Genomic DNA, 12,927 nt, shown 5'->3' with positions numbered 1-12,927 from the left:
GGAGGGAAAAAGATAGGAGAAGGGTGAATAAGGAGGAGAAAGGACAAAAGGGAAGGAATTAAGAACAAGATACTTCTAAATATTTTTTTCATACTTTTTCAAATAAGCCTGTGTCTTATTTGATAACTTTGAGGATTTTTGTTTTTAACACGAGTTTCTTGTTTGGTTGGTTAGTTTGGATTTTTGTGTGTTTATTGGTTTATTTTATTTCATTTAAAGAACTTTAAGAGTTTTTTCATCCTGCGGGACTTTAAGAAGCATTCCCTGACACCTATTTAATGAGAATCATTTATGTTCCACTCTGCTTGCCCTTACTTCTGTCACAGCACTTATGACTTTGTTTGTCTTATCATGTCAGTTGTCACCAGAAGGGCAAGGACTGGTCTGTTTTTGTTTGTTTTTAATGACATGCATTTGCCAGAAAATAACCTTTTCTATAAAACAGAATCCTGCACATGAAAATTCTTAGTACACAATATTCAAGAGTGTAAGGAAAGTACAAAAATATGAGAGTATTTCTCATACAAAAATATGAGAGCAACTCTACTTCTTAAGAACATGTGGGCATAAATGTGGCTTATTAAAGGATGCGCACAAATGATCTCCCTTTGATTCTCCCTTTGAAACACTCCCTAATTGATCACACATTTGTTGAACCACTCTGCTAGATAGTTAATACTTAAAAACTGGAGAATTTTTGGAGTTAGCAGAACATCTGGAAGCTGTGAAAATTGTGATTTTGAATGAATTTCTAACTATATATTCTCTCTGCTTTGCTCAAAAGTGTTCCCATATAGTCACATTTGTCTCCAATTTCTACCAAAACTGAATATCATGGAATTTTACCCATAGCACTCTTACTTCCTACAGAAACCTAGAAATTTAAATGTTGGTCTTTCCTGCTTCTCTCGAGCCCATGTCTGAGTCCTGGAATTTATTAGTTTCTCCTGCTATAGCATTTTCATCCATTCATCACTTTGCCTGTATCTATGATTTGGGAATTTTAAATCACCTTTTAATTCATTTATGCATTCATTACTCATGTGCTCAACAAACATTTATTGAGTTGCCTTACCACCACTAGAGATAAAGGCGAATAAGTAGTTGTTCCTGCCCTGAAGAAAATTACCATGGAGGAAACTGTCAAACAGTCCATTCAATACAGTGCCATGAATGCTGTTGATTAATTCAAGTGGTTTTTGAGCTCTTACTCTGTCCCAGTACTGTGCAAGGTAGAAGTTATGAATCAGTTCAGTTCAGTCGCTCAGTCATGTCTGACTCTTTGCAACCCCATGAATCGCAGCATGCCAGGCCTCCCTGTCCATCACCAACTCCCGGAGTTCACCCAGACTCATGTCCATCGACTCAGTGATGCCATCCAGCCATCTCATCCTCTGTCGTCCCCTTCTCCTCCTGCCCCCAATCCCTCCCAGCATCAGAGTCTTTTCCAATCAATCAACTCTTCGCATGAGGTGGCTGAAGTACTGGAGTTTCAGCTTTAGCATCATTCCTTCCAAAGAAATCCCAGGGCTGATCTCCTTCAGAATAGACTGGTTGGATCTCCTTGCAGTCCAAGGGACTCTCAAGAGTCTTCTCCAACACCACAGTCCAAAAGCATCAATTCTTCGGCGCTCAGCTTTCTTCACAGTCCAACTCTCACATCCATACATGACCACAGGAAAAACCATAGCCTTGACTAGACAAACCTTTGTTGGCAAAGTGATGTCTCTGCTTTTGAATATGCTATCTAGGTTGGTCATAACTTTCCTTCCAAGGAGTAAGTGTCTTAATTTCATGGCTGCAGTCACCATCTGCAGTGATTTTGGAGCCCAGAAAATAAAATCTGACACTGTTTCCACTGTTTTCCCATCTATTTCCCATGAAGTGATGGGACCAGATGCCATGATCTTCGTTTTCTGAATGTTGAGCTTTAAGCAAACTTTTTCACTCTCCAGTTTCACTTTTATCAAGAGGCTTTTTAGTTCCTCTTCACTTTCTGCTATTGCTATATAAAAGGGGCATCTAAATATGGGAAGGGGAAATCTTCCAGAGAAAGTGATCCTAAGCTAGGTCCTGAGTGATGAGGAGGGTCTAACAGAGAGGATCAGGGGCAGAGGAACAGGGAGGAACATGTTCACAGCAGAAGGAGCAGCACAAACTTGTGGCTGCCAAGGGGGAAACACAAGGTAGGGGTTGGATTGCGAGTTTGGGATTAGCAGATGCAAACTACTTTATATGGAATGGTAAACAATAGGGTTCTACTGTACATACAGGGAATTATATTCAACATCCTGTGATAAACCATAATGGAAAAGAATGGGAACAAGAATGTGTGTGTGTATATATGTGACTGAATCATTTGCTGTACAGCAGAAATTAACACAATGTTGGAAATCAATTGTACTTAAATAAAATAAACTTTAAAGAAGCAGAGAGAGTAGCAACAGAAAAGTTTCAGAAGCAAGAAATCTCTGCTTAGGGGCATTGGCTACCCTTGGCTGTGGCTGGCCCTTAAAGCAGTAGGATTGAGTATTGCAGCAACACTTATCAAATCTGTGTTGAATAAAGGAATAGAGAGAAATAAGGCTGGCAAGACAAGTAGGAACAAAATCTTAAGAAACCTTTTAAGTTATGCTAAAGAGTTCCCTGGTGGCTCAGAGGTTAAAGCATCTGCCTGGAATGCAGGAGACCCAGGTTCGATCCCTGGGTCGGGAAGATCCCCTGGAAAAGGAAATGGCAACCCACTCCAGTACTTTTGCCTGGAGAATCCCATGGAGGGAGGAGCCTGATAGGCTACAGTCCATGGGGTTACAAAGAGTCAGACACGAATGAGTGACTTCACTTTAAAGAGTTTGGACTTCATCTTGACAATTTGGGGAGTCCATTGAAAAGAATGGTAGGCTAAGGGGAGCTGGAATAGGAAAGAGGTGTGATCAGGCTTTTATTTTAAATTTCCTGTTTTGATGTTACCGTCAATAATGATATGGATGCAAGTGGAGGCAGGGAGCCTGCAAATGAGGTTCTGGCTGTAATCTAGATCTTAGTAACCCAAAATGTGGTCCTGGACATACAGCATCATCTGTATCAGCCAGAAGCTCATTGGAAACGCAGAAGCAGGTTACAGCAAAACTTCTGAGTTATATTTTGCATTTTGATAAGTTTAGCAAGTGATTTGAGTTTGTATTAAAATTTCAGCTGCACCAATGTAGACTTTATTATGTTCGTGGTAGCAGGGCTAAGAAAAAAGGGAATATTTGAGAGGTATTTCACTGAAACAGTCCTTTAGATGTTTTGAATTAATGAATGAGAGGGGAGGAGAGCTGGGCAGATGTGTCTCTAAGTGAAGAAAAGGTTTAGGGAAAGATCTGGTATTGATCTCTTGGGCCTGTACTTTACAAAATTGATTTGTAATTATTCACAGAAGTAATAAAATTGTTACATGGCTAATCTCTGCTTTGAAAACTGTAGCCAAGGGAATGCTTAGAATTATAGGAAATATCATGGAGTTAAAAGGCTCTATAGCTAGCACTTTTTAGATTACATCCTACCTCAAAGTTTCTCTTCATGGCAACATATCAGAGCCTGAGACAATACTTTGTCTTAGTTCAATTTAGCATGAGTCTAGCAGATCAGAAGGGGAGAGGGAAAGGAGATTACAGAAGAGAGAGAGACAGACACAGAGCCAAAAAGAGAGTCCAAATCCTCCCCCCACCCCACAAAAAATTTCATGGAAGTAATAGCATTTGAGCTGGATATTGAAAGAAGAATCTGATTTGAATAAGCAGAGATAAGATAAATGGAAGTGAACACAGAGATCTGTTTGTCATCAGCAGGTAAACAGTGTATGAACTGAACAGACTGGTTAAGCTGGGGCATTGGGAGTGTAGGAAATAAGGCTGAAAACATAAATATTGATCAAGGTGTGGCAGAACTTAAAAGCCAAGCTAAGGAGCATGGTTTGACTTAGTTGGGAATGGAAAGCTATGAGAGTTGTGATTTTCGACTCTTGGCTACCATTGGAATCATCTGGGAAGTCTTAAAAACATCAATACCTGAGCCCCATCCCTGTTAACTCTAATTTAGTTGTTCTGGATTGTAGCCAAAGCATCAGGACTTTTGAAAGCTTTCCCATGTGATTCTAAGATCAGCCAAGCCTGAGAACTACTGCACTAGTGCACTAAAGGGCTTTGAGGAAAGTAGTGATGTTACTGGGGACTAGTTTGTGCTCTCTTTGTGTCTCCGGGAAACCAGTAAGTAGTTTACAGCAGATCTGTTTCTGTTTGTTCGTGTTTTATAAAGCTGCACTCCGGAAGACCCATAGGACTGTTTGAACAGGGTGCTGTGGGTGTCAATCCTGAATTCAAGGAAACGTGGACTTCTCCTTTTTACCACTTGAAGTTATGGCTTTACTATGATTGTTAAGAAAAAAAAAAAATACTATGTTGCCTCTTTCCAGAAACCAGCTCTGCGTAGCTCTGAAATCAAGTTTTTATTGGGTGATCTTTATTCCACCCTTTGTGTCTGCTCATGACAGAGAAATGACAAGAATTGCCAGGTTTTAGAATGTATAATCTCCTCAGGTATTTTTTATAAGTCAGTAGGAATCCCCACTTTTCCCTTGCCTACCTTCCCATCTAGCCCTACATTCTAAGAAATGTGTTGTTTGTACTGAAGTATCCATGGCAGAGACACCTACTGTCATAAAATGTGTATACTCTTCATAGATTATCAGTTGGAAATTTGATAATGAAAACTTTGCATGTTGAATTCTAGGCCCATCGGTGTCACATTGGGTTGTTCCAGTAGTATTCTATGCCAGTAGTACCAAGGACTAATTTTGTACCTTATATAGGTGCTTTATATACTTTCAACTACATTATCATATTTACTATTCAACAACTCCACGAGGGAGGTCATATCCCCATTTTACAGATGAGAAGAATGAGATGTAGAGGGATTTTGAAGTGACTTGTGCAAGGTCACAGAGCTAGTAGATGGCAGAAAGAAACTGGAGTGCAGCAGTTATTCTGCTTCCCTTTGTGTTCCTCATACTATACATATTTTATGTTTTAAGGAGTTGGCACATAATTTCCTTCTGTTACATCAGTCTCAGAAATTTAGGACACTTAAACAATCCTGTTTCTTTTAATATATTTTTAGATTATATTAAACCCCTTAAAAATTTCATATACATTTTTAACATATGTGCCTTGTAACTAATGAGACAGATTAATTTGCTATGTTTGACAAATCCTTGACATATTTATTTTTTAAATCTCAGAGGGTGCCTTGTATTTACTATATACTAAATTTTGGGGGAGTCCATTCATTTCACAGGTTTGATTCCTATCTCTTTTCAGCCTCTAGCTTTCAGACTGATCTTTTTGAATCTACACTTTTCTTATGCCATTCTATTATTCTGATTTATCATATTGGATCTCCTAATGGTTTATTTTACAAAACATGTTTTCAGAATCTGTTATTGTGTCAAGAACTTTGGGAGTACAATGATCAGTATGATTGCAAGTTGTTTTTTTTTTTGTTTTTTTTTTCCAAATTGACCCTCAGTTTCTAGAGGTCAATGACAAGTGCCTGATGAAGTTCAGGAGAGGCTACAGCGTTCTATATATGAGCTGTTGATAAGGTTTTATGTCCAATATTCATCCTGATTGTGCCCATTTCTTGGCCTTATTTGTTGTCACATTATATAGCTTGAATAAATAGACTCCAGTGCACTTTAGATAATTTCTTATAAGAAATAAATAGGTCAAACCTATTGTAAATCTTACTTTATAAATCTGACAAGTTTAATTTTTATTCTTTAATGAATATTTGTTTATTTTCCCATATTAAAACAAATTGTCATTGTATCTGCTGACATAGCCTTGTTATATCTTACTTGGGATTTATCTCCATCTGCATAGAATTCAGTTGTCTACAATATGGCACTGTACTCTCACTTCCAAATCATAACCATTTGCAAAATATTCAGTAAGACAGATCTCAGCACCAGTATTCTTCATGTATCAGTTTTGCTGAGTGGGCACTGAGATTCTGTGCAGGATAAAGTATGATTCAGAGTGACAGACTTTCAGGGAAAAAATTGTTTTAGGTTACAGTTAAACTAGAGAGTGGATTTGAGGTTGCAAAAGTCACTGACTGACTAAAAATAACCATTACAATAAGTATTTATTTACTAATTATTAAGATAAATATAAATGAGTTTCACATATCTGTCATAGCTATATAAGATCTACCATTGCAGATTGGCATAGTGGAACCTTCCTACATTCTACAGGTCAGAGCTCCTGATGACAACAATGTAGAATCAGAATTTTGGCAAGAAACGTGGGAACCTTAAAGTATCAAAAAAGTTTAGTAGAGTCTTTGATATTCAAGAAAATATTCCTTGAGATTCATTTCTGTTAATCAGAGTAATTTCACAAGTTGAATTGGAATTCAGAGGAGGTGCTATTGTGCCTCACACTCTAATCACAGCTCCCTAAGTCACATCAGATTCACAGACTGCCACTTCTCTAAGGTTCTGATACTGAGGTTCTTTTACTGGTGCCAACTCTTCCAGGCTCCTGTCCTCTCTGAGCTTCTCTTTCATCACAGCAACCCACGCAGTCATTTAGCCCATCCCACACTGGCCCTGCCTATTGACTTCTTAGTTTTCATGGTCCATCTTCATCCACAAGTTTCTCCCCATCAATCTGGTATACAGATAGTCAAAATCAGATTCTGACTTCCAGTCCTTGTTTCTGGTCCTGATTTTGCCAATAGTTACCATAAGATCTTACTTATTCCCTCATGAAGTAAGGTAAGGTTACCCTGGTGGCTCAGATGGCAAAGAATCTGCCTGCAATGCAGGAGACCCTGGTTTGATCCATGGGGTTGGGAAGATCCCCTGGAGAAGGGAATGGCAAGCCATTCCAGTATTCTTGCCTGGAGAATTCCATGGACAGAGGAAACTGGTGGGCTATGGGGTCCAGGGGGTCACAAAGAGTCAGACACGACCAAGAGACTAACACACACATGAATATATCATTGTCTCTCCATTGTGAAGTGAGAGTTGCATAAAATAGTCTCTATACTTCTTTTTAGCTCTGAATATTTTGCTTTTCTGATTAAGTACAGACAGAGTAAAGGGGAGTTGCACTTGCAAAAGAAGTGTATGTTCTACCAATTTTTGCAGCTTTTTTATTTTCAGTTTTAATGTAACTGCTGAATTAAGTTTCTCTTCCAACTTTCCATAGCATTTATCTGATTGGATGTATTGATGAATGACAGGAAAGCTGCTAAAGAAAAGTTTAAAGTTTAGTATATTAAGGAATTGCTTTATTATATCAGTTAATAATGTGGATGGATGTAAGTAACATCCTGCATGAGAAAATGTAGAATTTTTTCAGCAAATCTTCAGTTCAGTTCAGTTGCTTAGTCGTGTCTGACTCTTTGTGACTCCACGAATCACAGCATGCCAGGCCTCCCTGTCCATCACCAACTCCCGGAGTTCACCCAGACTCATGTGCATCGAGTCAGTGATGCCATCCAGCCATCTCATCCTCTTTCATCCCCTTCTCCTCCTGCCCCCAATCCCTCCCAGCATCAGGGTCTTTTCCAATGAGTCAACGCTTCACATGAGGTGGTCAAAGTATTGGAGTTTCAGCTTTAGCATCAGTCCTTCCAATGAACACCCAGGACTGGTCTCCTTAAGAATGGACTGGCTGGATCTCCTTGCAGTCCAAGGGATTCTCAAGAGTCTTCTCCAACACCACAGTTCAAAAGCATCAGTTCTTCGGCACTCAGCATTCTTCACAGTCCAAATCTCACATCCATACATGACCACTGGAAAAACCATAGCTTTGACTAGATGGACTTTTGTTGGGAAAGTAATGTCTCTGCTTTTGAATATGCTATCTAGGTTGGTCATAACTTTCCTTCCAAGTAGTAAGTGTCTTTTAATTTCATGGCTGCAGTCACCATCTGCAGTGATTTTGGAGCCCAGAAAAATAAAGTCTGACACTGTTTCCCCATCTAGTTGCCATGAAGTGATCGGACCAGATGCCATCATCTTTGTTTTCTGAATGTTGAGCTTTAAGCCAACTTTTTCACTCTCCTCTTTCACTTTCGTCAAGAGGCTTTTGAGTTCCTCTTCACTTTCGGCCATAAGGGTGGTGTCATCTGCATATCTGAGGTTATTGATATTTCTCCCGGCAATCTTGATTCCAGCTTGTGTTTCTTCCAGTCCAGCGTTTCTCATGATGTACTCTGCATAAAAGTTAAATAAGCAGGGTGACATTATACAGCCTTGACGGACTCCTTTTCCTATTTGGAACCAGTCTGTTGTTCCATGTCCAGTTCTAACTGTTGCTTCCTGACCTGCATATAGGTTTCTCAAGAGGCAGATCAGGTGGTCTGGTATTTCCATCTCTTGAAGAATTTTCCACAGTTTATTGTGATCCACACAGTCAAAGGCTTTGGCATAGTCAACAAATCTTAATTCAGGTTAAATTTAAATATACACATTGCATAAATTTGGGGAATCATCCTTGATGAAGGGCTGACACCTTGATCCAGCTTAACTAGCCAGCTTATCCCCCAGTTGTGCTATAAATATTGCTACCTCTTTGACCACTGAAGTGCTTTCTCTTCTCCTTTTTTCCACTAGTTTAATGTTCTGACTAATCTTCAGGACCTCTCATGAGTTCTAGTTGTTTTGTTGTTGTTATTCAGTCACTAAGTTGTGTCCAACTCCTTGCAACCCCACGGACGGGAGCACGCCAGGCTTCCCTGTCCTTCACCATCTTCCCGAGTTTGCTCAAACTCATGTCCATTGAGTTGATGACACCATCCAGCCATCTCATTCTCTGTCACCCCCTTCTCCTCCTGCCCTCAATCTTTCCCAGCATCAGGGTCTTTTCCAATGAGTAAGCTCTTTGCATCAGGTGGCCAAAGTATTGGAGCTTCAGCATCACTTCTTCCAATGAATATTCAGGATTGATCTCCTTTAGGATTGACTGGTTTGATCTCCTTGCTGTCCAAGGGACTCTCAAGAGTCTTCCCCAGCACCACAGTTTGAAAGCGTCAATTCTTCAGCCCTCAGCCTTCTTTACGGTCCACCTATCATATTTTGGGGAAGAGATTATTTTCTAGCATCCCAAACCCATAATAGCCTCTTGTTCCTTTGAATTTCAAGAACAGTTTTCTGCTCCAATTATTTTGTTGTCATTTATTTTTATTTATTGCTAGATGAATGTATCCTGTCTTTCCAACTAGATTTTAAGTTTATTGCAGAGGACCATGTCATGGCATTTTTCTGTTCTCAAAATCTGGCTCAGTGCCCAGCACAAAACATCACCCAACAAAAGCTTATTGGTGGTAATAGCAAATAATTCCATGAAAATCACTTAAATATTCTTGACAGCATATTATTTTAAAGATATATTGTCTGCCTCTCCTTTGGCAAGAACATCATATATTCATTCACAACGAAACTAGCCTTGTGGCCCTGAACACCAACTAATGGATAAGCAAAAGCTGAGTCGACTGAACGTTTGCTGTGGACATGAAAGTGTTTCGTAACTGTCAAAGTGATTGTCTTAATCCTTCCAGTCTGTTAAAACAAAAGGCCACAGACCGTGCAACTTATAAACAACAGAAATTTATTTCTTACAGTTCTGGAGGCTAGCAGTCCAAGACTGGCACGCCAACAAGGTCTGGTGAGGGCTCTCTTCCAGGCTGCAGACTGCTGCCCTTTCACTGTGTTGTCCCATGGCACAAGGGGCTAGGGATCTATTATAGGACACTAATTCTATTAATAAGCACTCTGACCTTGTAATGTGATCACCTCTCAAAGGCCCCCACCTCCTAATGCTATCAACTTTGGGGATTAGGATTTCAACATATGAACTTGGGAGGAGCACAAATGTTCAGGCCATAGCAGTGGCCAATATTGACAAGCTAGTAGATAGCACAGAACTTTTATGTGGTTTTTAATCCTGGAGGTATTACATGTTATCAAGAGCCCTAACTATATATCTGTCTCTATATGATTAAAAAGAAAATACAGAAGAATAATAGCGTACGTTGCTCAAGATTGCACAGCTAACAAGGGAGAGAGCTAGGATTTGAACTTCGCCTAAGTTCAAGTGAAGAGACACCTGACTCCTGATTATAAAGTGAATATGACATGAAATAAGTTGGTTCTATATTCTATAATGACTGGCTAGATATGAACAAGTAAAATGTATTTTAATTAAAGACATTTGAGTATTTGGTGGCTTTTCCAAATGAGAATAAATGCCACATGAGAGCTAGAAAAGCCCTTGTGAGGAAGAGCATTCTGCCAGCTCAAGGTCAGCCTTGAGTTCCTTTCCCATCTTTAAGTTATTTTCCATTAGTGTGAAAGAAGAAGCAGGAGTCTGGCTGAAGTGAAGAGGGCCTTTCATCTTTCTAAGCAGGGGAACCACTTGGGAAGGCTGGCTGATGAGAGCTGCGGGGGAGCTGAGCCATTTTAAAAACACATGAAAGTAAGAGCTTAAGAAAGAATTTTTATGAGGATGGCAAAGTTGAGGGTGTATGCTTATGCACGCATGCAGGAAACGTGGGTTAAAACTGATCAGTGATTAAAATTCCTTAGACCTTTAAAATGCAAATGATCTGAAAAATGCCATGTTTTTGAAAAGTAAGCACTCTCATTTATGGGAGCTACAGCATGGTACTCAATTCTAGACAGTATCTAAAGCTGCATGAAATCCACTAGATAAAACTATTGCCTACTGGAGCTTGGGAAAGAATTCCATTGATTTCTCACCCCTACCTTTTTGTCCTTAGAAAGTGATGGGGCAACTAAAATTTTCCTTTTTTTTTTTTTTAATTGTAGGAAAATTGTTTTACAATGTTGTGTTGGTTTCTGGTGTACAACAACACAAATCAGTCCTAATTATATATATATTCCCTCAGTCTTGAGCCTCCCTCACTTGCCCCATCCCATCCCTCTAGGCCATCACAGAGCCTAAACTTTTCTTTTCTCACCCTTTGTGTCGAAATGGCACAAATGCCTCAGTGAAAATTTCGAAGCCAGTGTCATAGCAGTAAATTCCAATTCACTGTCCTGGTTTTTGGAGATTGAAGTCAGGCGCACATATTTTCAATGACACCCATTTTTCCTTTGTCCTTCTCTGCTGCTGCTTTCTCTCACTAACGCATGCTGCCAGCCAGGTTCTTCAACATGAATAGTGATGATTCTGATTTTCTCACTGGGACCCTCTAATTACAAGGCTAAGTCTGAAGAGTTCGCTTTATTTTGGCACTCAGGGTGGTGACGCAAGATTTAATTCTCTCCTCGGGCTATCTAATTAATGAAATGCTCTAATTTTTGTCAGGATACATTCAGCAGGGGTTTAAATAACTAGTTCTCAAAGAGCTCTATTTTGCTATTGTCAAAAACTGTTCTGTAAATCTGCTAAAAATATCCCAGGATACAGTAAAGGGAATGCACAGCTTCCTCCCCTTGTGAAGATATGGTGAGTTCCTCTTGCGTTTGGCTGTTTTAAATATATGTCAAGAAGTGTGGGAGGAAGGAGGAGTGAAATTTTTGTCACCAAAAAAGTACAGGGCTCAAGTGACTAAAGATGTACCTTCCTTATCTACAGGGATGGGAGAAAAAATGAGTTTAAAATTTCTGGGCTCATTCTTCTTTTTCTCTTTCTCTCCTTTATTAAGTCTGCATTTTCTACCAAAACAGATGAATTTCACTGCAAAACAAATTCACTAGAGTTGCAATCTTCTTCTAAGAAATTAAGTAGAGAATTTTCCTTTTGGTTGTGTTTTAAATTCCACCATGATGAACAATCAGGGATAAGAAATCCAATAGATTGGTGTGACAAGAAACAGAAATTATACCTTGGATATCAAGAAATAGACCATTATTTTGAAAATATCTCCATAATGCAAAGATTCCCAAACCTCAGTTATGATCCACTTACAGACTGATATATTCTATAGAAATGCAGTGAAATAAACAACATTTTGCATCTCTGGTTCACTGCAATGAAATTTGGTTCATGTGTCTTCTTTTAGAAAAAAATTATCTTAGGAAAAGAATTCATTAATCCTATGAGTATTTATGAAGCATTTTATATATGCCAGACAGTGAAATTTGGCTCATGTATTCTTTTTATTTTATTTTAGAAAATTGATTTATTCACTAAATATTTACTGAGCATTCTATGTAATAGGTAATATTCCAAGTTCTCAGAAGCAGGAGGGAAAGAAAGGCAAAAATCTCTTTTTTTTATAGAGTGTGTGTTATAGTTGGGGAGACAAACAGATATATCGGCAAAATATACATTACATGAAATAGTGACAAGTGCTAAGGAGAAAATTAAAATAGAGGAGGGGGAATATGAAGTGTCCTGGGAAATGACAATTTTAGAGAGGGTGGCCAGAGAAGCTTTGGTTGGGGAATTCACATTTACTTAAAAACTGAAAAGAAGTGAATCTGATAAAGGGGGAAGTATGTTCCAGGCAGAGGGCCAGTGCAAAGGCCCTCTGAAGTGAGGGCAAGTAGCAGACTTGAGACACATCAAGGAGACCAATGTCTGGAGCAGAGTAAGAATACAGGAGGGCCTGATCACGGAGGGGTTTACACATCGTTATGAGGACTTTGTCTTTTGTTCAGAATAAGGTAAGATTTTTGAGTAAAGGAAGATTTAAGACAAAGGAACGACTTGATATGACAAGTTGTAACAAGATGCTCTGGCAGCTGTTCTGAGAATAAGGTGAAGGAGAGGCAAAAAGAAAAGCAGGGACCCAGGTTAGAGGTTGTTGCAGTGATCCCAGGGAGAGATGATGACGCCTTGGACCAGGGGGTATCAAGGGAGGTGGGATGCGGACCAATTTTGGAGATATGTTGATGCTATA

General features: G+C 39.3%; 1 non-coding gene across 1 annotated transcript; it reads left to right on the top strand.

The window, feature by feature from the left end:
* Positions 1 to 2,643: 2,643 nt before the first annotated feature.
* On the top strand, positions 2,644 to 2,715 carry TRNAS-GGA (transfer RNA serine (anticodon GGA)). Its single transcript has one exon. It is a non-coding gene; the product is annotated as a tRNA-Ser (tRNA).
* The last annotated feature ends 10,212 nt before the right edge of the window (positions 2,716 to 12,927 follow it).

This window comes from Bos grunniens, chromosome 4, assembly GCF_055505025.1.
Source record: "Bos grunniens cultivar Pamir isolate PY7600 chromosome 4, Bosgru_T2T1.0, whole genome shotgun sequence".
NCBI lineage: Eukaryota > Metazoa > Chordata > Mammalia > Artiodactyla > Bovidae > Bos > Bos grunniens.
This window is presented reverse-complemented; position numbering and strand designations above follow the sequence as displayed.